Consider the following 13,197-nt stretch of genomic DNA (forward strand, 5'->3'; position numbering starts at 1 on the left):
TACACAAATTTCAAACCCCTATTTCACCCCCTTAGGGGTTGAATTTCCAAAAATCCTTTCTTAGCGGATCCCTACGTCATAATAGCTATCTGCATGCCATATTTCAGCCCAATCCGTCCAGTAGTTTCAGCTGTGCGTTGATAGATCAGTCAGTCAGTCAGTCAGTCTTTTCTTTTTATATATACAGATTAATGCCTGTTCACTTTGAATTAATACTTTGAATCCTGATTTACGATTCACACTACTGTTTTAGATATCATACCTACACAGACTAAAAGAGAAAGATAGACAGGTTTTTAGAGAAGAAAGACAAAGAGAAATTCGTCAATTGTATAATAACCGCGACTTAACAAATGTTGTTTAACACAGTGTTTAAGTTTATGAAATAAATAAATAAATGAATTTTATTTCAGGCAATAAAATTACAACCCATAACTATATAATATTGTGACACAAAAAAAACACACACAACACAATATGAAGCCGATACCTACAATTAAAATTTTAAAACAAAACTAAAAGTTAAAAATAAATTAATTTAAATTTAAATTTAAATTTAAAACAACTTTATTGTTAATAGATTTACAGAGAGTAAGAATACAGGGTACACTTAAAAAACAAAGGGCGACCTTATCACTAAAGTGATCTCTTCCAGGCAACCCATACTTAAGAACTTATAGAACTGTAAGACGGGGAGTCGCAATGTAGCTATAAATATAATAATATATATAAATATATATAGGTATATATAAACATATACACTCTAATAGGTACATACTATAAAATATAATATAATATATACATGTATATAAATACTATATAAAATCAATATAGTATAATTAAATAAATAATGCATACTACATAGCTAACTGTACATATAGTTATGGCAATATTAATGTACAAATTGAATTGATTTGAATTGAAAATAAAAATAGGTAAGTACCTACCTACATGTAAAAATGGAGCTAACAATTATAAAAAACTAATCTAAGTAAAGGTCGCACCGATGCAATGGCAAATTTGAGAACTCTTTCGGAATCGAGAACATCATCATCTATCGGAGCTAAGTAATGGCGGTGGTTTTCTCGGTTGAGATGCATGGAAAGCCGTACTTATTAGTTAGTATTTGTGTTCTTTTTGTCTTCATGTTTTGTTCTTTGTTGTGTTTTTTTGGTTTTTTCTCTGTGCGTTTGTTTGGTGTTATTGTGTTTTGTATAATTCGTAAACTGTGCGCTATGTTCCCAAATAAAAGTTTATTATTATTATTAATCGTTATAAAAGTGTATACGATTATATGCAGACGATTTCAAAATGATAAGCCAATTAAGTAAGTGCACCATAGAATTAACGCTGAAGAGTTCCGATAAAAACTCAATAGTAGGTACAATTTCCAATAGCAATCATATTCCGTTTTATAATTGAAATCAATATAATCCGTAAGACTTAACGAATTATCTGCACTAATCTCTATCGTCAATGAGATTATGTTATCTTACGAAGATACAATACCCTTGTGGATAAGAAAATTGTATGGCAATAAAGTTCGTAATAAATACTCAATATTTTGTCCAAATTGCCGTAATACCTTGTTCGAAGAAAAGAAAGGCCCAAGCTCATAATGGATTTTGTGTTTTTGTACGTGAGACCAATTAGAGAACAAGGCTCAATGGCAGAGTTACCTTTTCTTGAGCTCTAATGTTCCCGACTTCGTCCGCGTGGATTAAAATCTCAGAAGAACTATTTTCGGATTTTTTGGAATGAAAATAGGCCTTATCTGTCTCTGGGGTGCAAGCTGACTGGAAGAGATTGCTTTAGATTAATAGAATAGATCAAGCAGTGATAGCCTAGTGGTTAGGACGTCCGCCTTCTAATCGGAGGTCGGGGGTTCGATCCCGGGCACGCACCTCTAACTTTTCGGAATTATGTGCGCCGTAATTAATTAAATATCACTTGTTTTAACGGTGAAGGAAAACATCGTGAGGAAACCTGCATGCCTGAGAGTTCTCCATAATGTTCTCAAAGGTGTGTGAAGTCTACCAATCCGCACATGTCCAGCGTGGTAGACTATGGCCAAAACCCTTCTCACTCTGAGAGGAGACCCGCGCTCTGTAGTGAGCCGTTGATGGGTTGATCATGATGATGATGAATAGAATAGAATAGAATATATTTCATTTTTATTCAAGTAAACTTTTTCAAGTGTTTGCGCATACTCTTGTGCACAATTTTATTATTATTTCCTGCGTAATTGGCTAGTCTTCATTGAGAGATGGCTATCAAGGGATGTGGTTGGAATTCAATCTGGAGAACATTATACCTATGCCTAAAACAGAATATAGATACCATTAGATAATTTTCGGCTGTATGGAAATTTATCCCCATCGTGACCAAATAACCGGTAGACATTTTCGCAAGCCCAAACCACTAATATCTTTATAGGAACTATTCTAAATGTTTACGAGTCCTGACCACGTTTAGGCTCTGGTCACAAAAGCCGCGAGACGGCATCGATTTCAAAGCAGCTCCTAAAATTGCTGACGAATTGCCTTGCGCTGTGATGGATGTGAGGTCCTGAGTCCGATTTCCGGTTTGATCAAATTAGTATTTTTTAATTTTTCATTTGGAGCCAGCAGAGTCGAATTCTATTTGTATTTGAACTGCCGATGCAAAATGTCAGCTGGTGTAGAAATCAATAACTATTTTACAGTAGTGGTTCATATAAGTTTTGTTTAATTTAGTTATTACTAGCTGATGCCCGTGACTTCATCCGCGTGGAGTTAGGTTTTTTAAGAATCCCGTGGGAGCTCTTTGATTTTCCGGGATAAAAAGTAGGCTATGTCACTCTCCAGGTCTTTATCTATACCCATGCAAAAAATCACGTCAATCCAACAAAAAATTGTAGGGAAAACCAACAAAATAACAAACCAACAAACCAACAAAGCACACAGCGAGTGTGCAAGTGCGTCGAGCGATTACTCGCGCCATTCGCCCGCGGTCGCTCAGTCCTGTGCAAACCTGTGCGCGTTACACGTGTTCAAGCGAGCGAGCATCGCTGAACGAATATCGCTGAGTGAGATTATTGTTGGAAGCTCGTCGCTCAGCGACAAAATTAGTAAAGCGACTCGTCGCCGGCAGTGTGAACAGTCGGAGAGCAACTTTTGATATATGCATCTCTTTAGTTTACACGGAAAGTACATTTATTGTGCGTTTCTTGAGAGAAAAAATCGCCGATAGTTAGTCGTTTTCTCGCCGGCGGTCGGACCACTGCCTTAACCTCTATTCCAAATGTTTACGAGCCCGGTTCCACGTTTATTGTGGCCCCACACGCCACAGACGATACTTTTTGTATCATAACACCAATTCACTTTTACGTTCGTTTTGTCAGGCGAAAACTTGTTAAGGAAAATAATAATATAGTTCGGACAAATGCCTATTAGCCTTTGGGGAAATAAAATCCGCGTGTATTGTTATACAATTGTCCGGGGTTTGATACCCGGCAAACGCCACTAAGTTTTCGGAGATACATAATATTTTTTGGAGATTTCAGTTAAACTTTGTGGAAGCAATCAAATAGAAAAATATGTCTTGTGTCTTGTTTTAATTGTGAAAAAAATACGCTGTGAAAACTCCATAATATTTTCAAACTAGATGATGTCCGCGATTTCGTCCGCGTTTCTTAAAAATCCCGTGGGAACTCTTTGATTATCTGGGATGAAAAGTAGTCTATGTACGTAACTTCTGTACCAAATTTTATCATAATCGGTTAAACCATTGGGCCGTGAAAAGCTAGCAGACAGACAGACACACTTTCGCATTAATAATATTAGTATGGATGTGTCATCATCATCATGATCAACCCATCGCCGGCTCACTACAGAGCACGGGTCTCCTCTTAGAGTGAGAAGGGCTTGGCCATAGTCTACCACGCTGGCCATGTGCGTGTATTTGTGTGCAAATGTGTGTGTTTGGAATTCTATCAGTAAAGTGACGACGTCGACGATAATTTATTTTTCATTAAAACTGAACGCGCGTCAAGTGAATAAAAACACGTCGATATTCATAAAAGTTTTAACGCTATCCCATGCAAATTCACTATTTATTCGCAAATAGCATCGTCCGCATCCCCTTTTGACAAGGGTCAAATATCATTTCGCGTTTCATATTTCCACGAGTTTTTTGTCGAGTCTTTTTTGGCCTGAGGCCTCCATATATTACACGGTCCGAATTCGTAAAGGGTTCATTCCGTAATGAACCAGGCGTCAAGGTGTGATAAATTGACGCCTAGGTGTCCCATCTCTGTGCGTGTGACACACCCGAAATGGATATTGACAGGAAGGGCTTAATATAACGTAGGGATCGCTTTCAGAATAGTCTCGTGTGTAAAAGTATGTGGCAATTAGTCTGTTTCATATAATGTGAAACATGAGAAGCAAAATTCACTCAAAAAATCCTACTTGCTTCGAGATTCTATAAATATTTTGGCACTACAGTCAAATTAGATATGAGGAGCTCCGTAGGAGAACCAGAATATCCAACATAGCTCGACGAGTTGCAAAGCTGAAGTGGCAATAGGGGGGGCACATAGTTCGAAGAACTGATAGATTTTGGTAAAAATAACCTCTACATCAAGACAGTAGCTGTCTATGACGGAAAAGCTGAAAATACTATCTGTACCTAAGTAACTATGGTTAAAAAAATATAGAAGTTTATGAAAATTTAAAACTAAAAACGAATGAGATACAAAAACAGCCAGTAACTTAAGAACGATTCAAATCCAGTTAAATTAGGGGACGCGAAGCCAGCTCAAATTGTCCAAAACTTAAAAAATACAAATGGTGAAATTTGCGACGAATAAACTCTTTTGTAGGCTCAAAGTTGTCTTCTCTCGATGGCAATGAAATTCATTTTCACATAAAACTGAGTATGGTCTTGGTGAAAGCGAGTGGTGTGTTTGCATTTCCATCCGTCAAAAAAATCGGATGAAATTATTGTGACGCAATAAATGTAGTAGTTTTACATAAGGAATGTAAACACAACCTTAGAACTATTTTAATCTAGTTTCGTGAGATGTAAATCTTATGCACACGGTAGTGTGTCTGCCAAGTTCCAATCTGTGATAGTTAATCTACACAAGAACGTTGATCGATGTATAGGATTTCTTACGTTCCTTAATTTCCTGTTCACAATACATTTTTGGATAGGCTGTAAATATTTTTATTCTCCATTACTCAATTTACGTCGTATTCTTCCTTATTGTTGAGGATCGTAAGCTTTTCTATTTATCATAGAAAATATGGATTTCATGCTGAAAATGCAGTGTGTTCCAGCTGCTCGATTGCGTTAGAATGACAGCTACAAAGTCTCGATCGCAATCACTTTTAATTGGTTGATGCTCGCTAATTATTGGCTATAATGCATTGTTGCAACAAGAATACCATCAATTCAGCCAATTGCAAAGATTGCGATTGTAATAATGATTGATACAGGTTTTACAGAATGGCGCAGCAGGTCTTTCTGCATCATTTTTAATACCGCTTTATTATTTACCAGATCCGGCAATAATGACGTTCAACTCGCCAATGACGGATGGACTGTGGACACGAATCTCTAGATAATAAAATTTAAAAGGGCAAACTTCGTCGGGCACGGCACGGAATGAAAAGTGATTTGCCTAATCCACTTCTCAATTTTCCGACCCACTGGGCGCCTGGATTTAAACTCACTATCGACCTAACTCACTTGAAACTTCTGGTTTTGTATCTTTTTCTTGTTTGGCCACAAATAAAAAAGAAAAATTATTGCAAAAAGCCAATATACAGCTCATTTGCTGGGTTTAGAAATATATAGGCTTTAATCAGAAATTGGGTACAAGGATAACTTGCATCCTGGGGAAGGACACCGCTATTTTTTATCCCGGAAAACCAAAGAGTTCCCACGGGTTTTTTTTAAAAACCTAAATCCACGCGGACGAAGTTGCGGGCATCATCTAGTAAAGAATAAACTACGTAGTCACATTATTCATAGCTCAATAAATATTCGTAGGTAAATAAAAATAACGAAATCGCCAAATAAACATATCAAAGGAAATGGACGTAGATAAACTAATAATAGCCAAATAACGTTAACAAAAATATTTGGCAACGATCCCTGGAATAAGTGATAAGTAAACAAGCAATGAATATTTACGGAATGTACAAGTACTTACTATAAGAAACCAAAGATTTTATACTTATGAATACAAATATCCGTTATAGATTTTCAATAAAACAAAATATTGTGCGACGTGAGCGCTCTGTTGTTTATTATAATCTCCAAACTATTTTAAATTGACATGCTAAATCTAGTCTTATCCTTTTCTGCAACGAGCAGTATAAAAGGGACAAATTGCTATATAAATTAGCATATAAATTATATTGCCATATACATATTAATCTGTCGATAAGTTGCTTATAACTTTGTTTGGTATTTGTCAAAAAAGACTACACAATTTTTAACAAATAATAATTATTGAAATCATTTTACAGTTTTATTATTAGTATAACTGATATCGTATCGTATTTGGTGTCGAAGGTAGAAAAGATATCGATATCGATGATACATTATGTTACATTTACCGGTAAATGAATGATCAGCGCAGATATCTCAACGCAATAATATCCGCCGTCCCCTTTGTCGTTACAATCTTTATATTAATTACAACATAAAAATGATTAATGGCGGCGAAATGGGGGGCATCTCGCAACAATACGGGGATACCGAATTTATTGGATGACCGCAGTGTTTGTCCGTGGGACAAATTATACGCTTTGTTCTTACATTTTTGTCATTCCGCTTTATCTTTGCGAAAGCGAGGCGAAAACATTACTGTCGTTTCAGTTTTGCGAACTTTTCTGGTGCAGTCGGTAGATTACTCACACATAGAATTTGGTACCTTATTGTTTTTTTTGCATTACAAGTTAACCCTTAACTGCAATCTCACCTGGTAGTAAGTGATGATGCAGTCTACGATGAAAGCGGGCTAACTTGGAAGGGGTATCATGGCAGTTTTATTAAATCCATCGGGTATCGGTTTCTACCCGGCATCGTACCGGATCTCTACGTTGTCGCTTGGCGGCACGTCTTTGCCGGTAAGGTGGTAAATAGCCACGGCCGTACACTGCCACCACGTTTAACCACGTCATATTATGTTTTAATACAAAACAAATAATATTCTATTCGCACCACGTACGTGTCACTTGCTACTTTTTATATTATAATCCTTGCCCAGGCACAGAATATTAACTATTAATACGTATAACCAAGGTGACCTTATAAAAATTGTTTGCCAGCTCGTAATTTGAATCAAACCTCTCGGGAAAGCTCTTCTACGTATTGAAAATATTAATATTAAGTATTATTGAAAAACTAATATTATTTCTCTATGAGTTTTTCAGCTCTGTGTATTACCCATTCAGATCTGAAAGGGTGAATTTTTCTAAATGCAAAGAGATGTAAGCTCAAGTAATACCTGAAAAGGCCGAACCAATGTCCTTTAGGCAGTGGTCCGACCGCAGACGATGAACGAGAAACGAGTAGAACTAGAAATTTAAACGAGTTGGCGATCAGCGGGAAGCGAGTGTGTAGTTTCGATGGTTTTGTCGCCGGGCTATAACCGAGTGTGCAAGTGTGACGAGCGGTTACTCGCGCCATTCGCCCGCGGTCGCTCAGTCTATCGCTCAGAATATCGCTGAGCGAGTTTATTTTTCAAAGTTCGTAGCTCAGTGACAAAACTAGTAAAGCGAGTCGTCACCAGCAGTGTGAACAATCCGAGGGCAACTTTTGATATATGCACCTCTTTCGTTTACATGGAATGTACATCTATTGTGCGTTTCTTGAGAGAGGAAATCGCCAACAGTTAGTCGTTATCTCGCCGGCGCGGCGCGGCGGTCAGACCACTGCCTTAAAAGATCTTCTCAAAGGTTCATTGTAAGCACAAAAACCTCCTTTACTTACAGGGATGATTCAAATCTGATCCCGGGCGGTGCCTTATTGCAATTTGGCAGGCATCCATACTTTTAAGATATTCGGATTTCCTCTACGAATTTCAACGTTGAACATGATAAATTACAGTGTCTAGCGTACAATTTTAAACTTCATATTAAAAAAATATTTTCATTAAAGTAAAAAAGTAACGCAAACACAATCAGTGCAAATGCGTTTCTCGCCATTTTTTCATTTATGAAGCATTTCTAAAGTCGCGTAACAGATGTATTGCACTGGTTATGCTTGGATCATTATTACAAATTCAACCCCCCTGGCCTAGTGGGATAAAAATTTGTACGAAAGACGCTCATTTTTCAAGGTATATCCATGAAAGATATAATATGGGCTTCGGGCGAAATTAAAGAATGTTTCAATCCTGATTCTTTAAAAATTCCATTCGAGTGAAGTCGGGGTCAGTCAGCAAGTAAAATATAAAGTCTTAGAAAAACTAAAAGTATAGATTAAAGAATATATTTCACTCACCAAACTATTGTTTCGGTCGACCCGTGACGAACGAATGGAGGGGAATATCCGAACAATGCTCAGGAATGTCGAATTTTTGAGGGCCCCGAGGCTTTGGACGTTGATTAATGAGGAAGGGAACTGTACCGCGGGATAAGGTTCAAAGCAAAAGCGGCAAAGGTTGAGCAGTCGATTGTGTGGATGATTCCTTTCAGAGTCACTGAAAGTTTGTTTAGTGAAATATTTATTAAGTTATTTCTTAGCAAGGTAGATTTGCTGATGGATGTACAATTCTGACTGAGTTTTATTGTGACTGTATTTTTGTCAAAATATTATAAAAATCATAATAGGCAATAGACTTATTATAATATGGCTTTATTTATTTCAACATCTTAAATAATTATCGTCATATTTCAACAAATTAATACAAAATAATCTAAATATATAAAAGGAAAAGTTGACTGGCTGACCGATTATTCTATCAACGCTCAAACTACTGGACGGATCGGGCTGAAATTTGGCATGCAGATAGATAGCTATTATGACGTAAGCATCCGCTAAGAAAGGATTTTTGAAAATTTAACCTCTAAGGGGGTGAAATAGGGGTTTGAAATTTGTGTAGTCCACGTGGACGAAGTTGGGCATAGGCTAGTTTAAATATACTAAGCAGTCCTTTATAAATGAAAATTCATAAATATTTACTTAATTTTATTTAGCAGTAGCTAGGTACGATAGAAAATAAAGAATACGTTTCAAAGTTATCGTATCCCACAAAAGAAAATGTTTTCTAATCTGTCGTCGGCAGATCTTTGCAAATTTTCATTATGGTACCCTAAAAGTAAATCCGCTTGGCTGATATTACGATGTCCTAAATTAGGTAGATAGATCGAAATCGAATTCTCCCCTTAAAAGTGCAAATGGTTTCCCAATTCGGGGCAGATAAGGCCAGATAAGGCCAGATAAGCAATTTTCCCTTGAATGTGATTTTTTTAATCCTGACTTCTTTTTCTTTTTTAATGTTAAGATCAGTATGTACCCTTATTATAAATGCTAAAGTGTGTTTGTTTGTTGGTTTGTCCTTCAATCACGTCGTAACGGAGCAACGGATCGATGTTATTTTTTGCATGGGTATAGTTTAAGACCTGGCGAGTGATATAGGCTACTTTTTATCCCGGAAAATCAAAGAGTTCCCAAGGGATTTTTAAAAACCTAAATCCACGCGTACGAAGTCGCAGGCATCAGCTAGTTTATTTATATTTTAGTGGTAAGATGTTGGAATTATTGTAGTCGTAGGATATATTTTCTCAGACCTTTTATCAAATCCATCTTCTACATCTTTGCGCTTAGCCAATCACTACCCATCACGACCCATATTATTAATGCGAAAGTGTGTTTGTTGGTTTGTTCATCAAACATGTTGCAAAGAAGCAACGGATTAATATGGTTTTTTGCATGGTTATAGTTAAAGACGTGCAGAGTGACATATTATATTACTTGTTATACCGGAAATTCATAGGGTTATCACGGGATTTTTAAAACCTTAACCCACGCAAACAAAGCCGTGGGCATCAGCTAGTATAGTCACTTATAAATTTCCCCGGGCGAGTCTGCGAGTAAGTGATAATTTAATTTACTGAAAGCTGCGGTCCAAAATATTTTGTAAAGCTTGTTTAAATTATCAAACGTACTGTTATAAATTTATAATTAATAACTATTTAAGTAATCTGTAAAAAATTGTAATCCTATTTGGCCTTATTTTCAGTCTGTTATTATGTAAAATTATATGGTATGTATCGCTGTTGATTGCAAATAATAAACGAATAAAAAAATAAAATAAAAAAAATCAATAAGTGGTGATAGCCAAGTGGTTAAGGCGGTGGCCTACTGTTTGGGAGGTCAGGGGTTTGATTACAAACACGCACCTCTAACTTTTCGGAGTTATGTGCGCTTTAAGCAATTAAATATCATTTGCTTTAATAGTGAAGGAAACATCGTGAGGAAACCTGCATTTGAAAACATTTTGGAGAACTAACTCTCAGAGTTAGTTCTCCAGAATATTGCAAAAGAGAAGATAAAAGAATATTGCAATGGAATTCATTTCTGACATAACTTTTATACTTACTGTATTCAAAAAAGTAATCAGGATGGTTTTTTTAAGTATGTGGCGGTTGCCACAATAGAAACTAGATGGCGCTGTTCAATTGATGACATAGTCCTGAACAAATGTACCGCCGACAGTACTCGCAATAACAGAGTGTTCTGCAATCTGGACTATATATAGAAGTTTCAAGATACAACCGTCGGCCCAGCTGGCGCTACCGACCAACCGCTCGGTGGGAGATCTCCCCTTTGGTACGGTCGAGCCTGCACACCGCTCCCGTACAAGTATTTAAACTTAAGGTTTATCCCAGGTAGCAATGGAATAGGGTACCTACTTTCTTAAGTAAATGCATATTATATTATATTATGTAGGTATACCCTCAATGTTTACGAAGAGCTGTAAAGCGGCTGAAGTAAAGTGTGAGGTCACACACAGTGAGAGCTCCCAAGTGATTTTAACGGAAATTACATGGCATACCTATTCAAGTCAAAGTTATTTGAATAATACGAAAGGTCTTCCTTTTAGTTTCGTAGTTGAGGTAAGAAATATAATCTTATTTTGGTGTAATAAACAACATTTCTACGATAATCTGTACCTAGAGACTCTCCTTAAGATGTTCCGGTGTTGAAGGGAAATGTGGATATTTATATTATTACACTTGCTGGCAAGTGATGATGCAGCCTAAGATGGAGCGCGCTTGCCTAGAAGATGCCTTTTCAGTCATATTTGCCCATATAAAAGTAAAGGAGAAAATTTTACTGTTTATCACTAAAGCCTTCCTAAAATAATGTACATATCGTCCAAATAAGTAGCAACGTAGCAACACATGTATTTCACAGAATAATTTACCTTAAATCATAAAGCTCCCTCTCAAAGGCTTTTACGTACTATAATCAGGACGCCTTGAGGCCCGAAGTGTTTTATTTCATCCACTCGCGGAACAAAAGGCTTAACAACAATAGCGAGCGTTGTGAACCGTACATCTCATTCTGAAACCTCAACCGAGCTATTATTGCCAAAAATTGGCGAAAATAAGCTTTTGGCTTCTTTATTAGTAGCTTCGTCCGCGTGGATTTAGGTTTTCCATAAATCCCTAAGGAACTCTCCGATTTTCTGTAATAAAAATTAGCCTATTGGTTATATCCTTATACGGGATGCAAGCTATCTCTGTACCGAATAGATGATGACCGTCATATCATCCACGTGGAATTGGGTTTTTTAAAAATTCTGTGGCAACTTTTTGATTTTCCGTGACCAAAAGTACCCTATGTTGATTGTATGATTTCACAAATTTCAAACCCCTATTTTACTCAATTAGGAGTTGAATTTTCAAAAATGCTTTCTTAGCCGACGTCTACGTCATGCCAAATTTCAGCTTGATCCGTCCAGTAGTTTGAACTATGCGTTGATAGATCAGTCTGTTAATCAGTCAGTCAGTCAACTTTTCCTTTTATGTATTTATTAGTGGGAAATCTGAGGACCCTTTAATGCCACTCTAGTTGGTCAGCAAGGCATACTGTGAGCAAGTGAGGTTGGTTATCAGAATGATGGAAATGTACTTACTCCTTTAACCTCCTTACTAAAAATAAATAAATAAGCCTACCTACCTCCAATTTTTTTTTTGTGTTTTTTTTCGTTTGTTTTATTTTGTATATATACATTTTTTTGTCTATCTTTTTTTTTCTTTTTTCTTCTTTTCTTTTTTTCCATTATTAATAACCTTTTTTTTTTGTATAACGCGGGCAAAGGCCTCCCCTTTTTTCTTCTAGGTATCCCTGTTAGCGACCAGACGCGTCCAGAGCGCACCTAGGCCATCAAATTCCTCCTTACTATACCTCGGTAGTTAATTCAAGTCCTAGTTCAACAGAAACTCTCGTGATAATAAAATTTATCTTAATGTTTTTATTGGTCAGCCACAGAAGGAGAGGCAAGCAAAAAGTGATGTTGGATCAACGATGGCTAGATTTCCCTCGAGCGTAGCGACTAGCCGACCGTTAAACAAATATGCTACATAAATACGAGAAATACGAGTGGGTATGTAGAAAAAAAAACCAGCCAAGTGCGCGAGTCTGACCTCCCTCTTTAAGGGCAACATAATTATTATGTTTTATAGGGTCATAGCTTACAAACTACTTTATTTTATTTTATTTATTTTTTGCAATTAACAGCGATATATACAATATAATTTTACATAATAACAGACTGAAAATAAGGCCAAATAGGATTACAATTTTTTACAGATTACTTAAATAGATATTAAATATAAATTTATAACAGTACGTTTGATAATTTAAACAAGCTTTACAATAATATAATAATATTATGAAAATATAAAAGTCAATTAACTAGTAAAAATACCTAGTAGGTGATTCACAACCATTGATGTTGGAATCCCCCTCTACTTGATGAAGCATGTGGGCGGGGCAGGCGAGCCGCGGATATGAGCAAACGCTCATATCAAAGTCTTTTGAGCACATTACTATGGGCCATTTTTGCCCAATTGTCACCGTGATAGAGCTGCCGTACAAAACTCGAAAAGATGCCGAGTTTTACTGTAATTATAAGTCGTATGCGAAATAAAAATGTGAGTCCGGGTAAATAAAGGAATTTCATTC

The sequence above is a fragment of the Maniola hyperantus genome, chromosome 17 (genome assembly GCF_902806685.2).
Source record: "Maniola hyperantus chromosome 17, iAphHyp1.2, whole genome shotgun sequence".
Taxonomy (NCBI): domain Eukaryota; kingdom Metazoa; phylum Arthropoda; class Insecta; order Lepidoptera; family Nymphalidae; genus Maniola; species Maniola hyperantus.